General features: G+C 39.2%; 1 pseudogene; it reads left to right on the plus strand.

The window, feature by feature from the left end:
• LOC109820278 overlaps positions 1-1002 on the plus strand; it is a 2678-nt pseudogene extending 1676 nt beyond the window's left edge.

Raw genomic sequence — 2553 nt, forward strand, 5'->3', positions numbered from 1 at the left:
GCGGAGCCGTCGATAACACGACGACTGCGGGCCTGTTAGAATACCAAAACCCCACCATTTCAATTAAGAACCTCCCTCCCATGAGACCGATGCTTCCTGCACTTAATGACACTGCCTACGCTTCAAATTTCAGTAGCAAATTGAGAAGCCTAGCAAATTCTGAATTCCCAATCAAAGTCCCTCAAACCGTGGATCGTAAGTTTTTCTTCACAGTCGGCCTCGGGACAAGCCCATGTGCCAAAAACCAAACATGCCAAGGGCCCAACGGAACGAGATTCGCTGCCTCGGTCAGCAACATTTCTTTTGCTCTGCCCACCACGGCCCTACTGAAGGCCCATTTCTTCGGACAATCCAACGGAGTTTACAAAACTGATTTCCCAAACACCCCTCCAATTCCGTTTAATTACACGGGAACGCCACCGAACAATACGTTCGTGAGCAACGGGACCAGAGTTGCGGTGTTGGAGTACAACACGAGTGTTGAGCTTGTGTTGCAGGATACTAGTATTCAAGGGATTGAGAGCCACCCTTTGCATCTGCATGGTTATAATTTCTTCGTCGTCGGTCAAGGGTTTGGAGATCATGATCCGGTGAAAGATCCGCCAAAGTTCAATTTGATCGATCCCGTTGAGAGGAACACTATCGGAGTGCCTGCTGGTGGCTGGGTCGCGATCAGGTTCTTCGCTGATAATCCTGGTGAGATATTTTTTTTTTCCAACTTTTAATTAAGTCTCATTTTATAGCATATATATATTTTTACAATATAAAAAAATAATTTTTCACATTTTGGAAATTTTCATTACTTAGGCGTATGGTTCATGCATTGCCACATTGAGATACACCTCAGTTGGGGTTTGAGAATGGCTTGGGTTGTGATGGATGGGGAATTGCCCAATCAGAAGCTGCCACCTCCACCGGCGGATTATCCTACGTGCTGACTTGGAAAAACCCTTTGATCCTTGTTTATAAATGTGAAATTCCTTTTTATACGTTTTGGTAACTTTTTTCCCCCTCTCTTTTTGGTTTGCTTTTTTTTTGTCCCCTTACATTTCTATGAATGTCACTTGTGATCGAGTATCTTATACTCTATTCTGTATGATGTTTTTGGTGAATAAAAAATGAAAAGCTGACACCATTCTGTCAAATTTTGATGTTTTACGCAGCTCTGGGCCTTATGAATAACCAATGGGCTATACGAGTGGACTTGAAAGATGCCCTTCTAGTGGTTACATGGGCCTGGGCTGTTGAGAAATATTTGCCCAACACAGCCCCACAAAATACATTAAGTGCCGAAAAAAAATCCAATATTTAAATTATAATTGTTCGGGTTAATTTCACAAACCAGCCTGAACTTTGGTGTCTGTTGCACATAACCTCATTAAACTTTGTTTACCTCGCAAAACCCACTTGATCTGTGTGTGTCTCAAAAACTCTCTCCAAACTTCGGAGTCTTCTCACCGAAATCCCCTACATTTAATTAATAAATAACCAAAAAAAAATTGAGAGAAAAAAAAACTCAAATTTAGGGGAGGATGTATGTTGTATGTAAATGATAAGTGATGAAGTTTATAATTTATCACTCAAATATATTTTAATTATTTATAAATTACATATAAGGTTTTAGGTATGAGGAAAAGTTCAAGGGGTTTTGTGAAACACTCCATGGTTCTCTAATTAGATGAGATAAACAAAGTTTAAGGAAGTTATTTGCAACAACCCCAAAGTTCGGGGGGGTTATGCGAAATTAACCCTAAGTGTTTTCTAACTTTCTTATAATCATGCACTTTTGACTCTCTGTCTGTTTCTTCTACGGTCAATGCGACTAATGAGGATAATTGTATCACTTTTCTGTCAGGATGCATCTACAACGTAGTTATAATGTAAAATTTGAGACGTGTTTAAATTTTTTTTATATTACATTTGAGTTGCACTTGTTATCAATAATATGTTGAAGAATCAAAAATTTTTATATCCTTAATTACATACAAGTTGATTTATGATATTATGATATATTTTACATCGTATTTAGATTAAGAAGAAATTCATTTAACATGCAAAAAAAAATGCTACTAGAAGTTAGTTTTTAAATATTAAAAAAATTATTTTATAGCTTATCTTGCTGTTTTTTTTTCCACCCATAATTTGTATTTAGCATCTCTGAGCCGGGGCCCCGGGCCATATGAATCGCAACCAAGCCGTTCTGGCTCTCTCAAAGCAGAAATGGCAGAATGGAACAAAATCTCTCACATGGCGTCATGTGAGCGCTTCAAGCAGCACATGCACTCCACCATTAAAAAAAGGAAAAATTACTTCAAGACTTCAAATAATATTTTTAATGTGCCTTAGTCTCCCCAACTTTCAAACATGTGCTGCAGCCCCTCCTTTTTGAAAAAATTATTAAAAGCCCATCTCCCCAAGTTTTCATGCAAACTCCATACACAATCTCCATTTTACCCTCCCCTACACCCCCCTCCTCCTCCTCCGTTCCCCCTCGCCCCCGCCCGCCGCCCTCCCCGTCCTCCTTGTTATTTAAATTAAAATCTAATTCCCTTC

The sequence above is a fragment of the Asparagus officinalis genome, chromosome 8, assembly GCF_001876935.1.
Source record: "Asparagus officinalis chromosome 8, Aspof.V1, whole genome shotgun sequence".
Taxonomy (NCBI): domain Eukaryota; kingdom Viridiplantae; phylum Streptophyta; class Magnoliopsida; order Asparagales; family Asparagaceae; genus Asparagus; species Asparagus officinalis.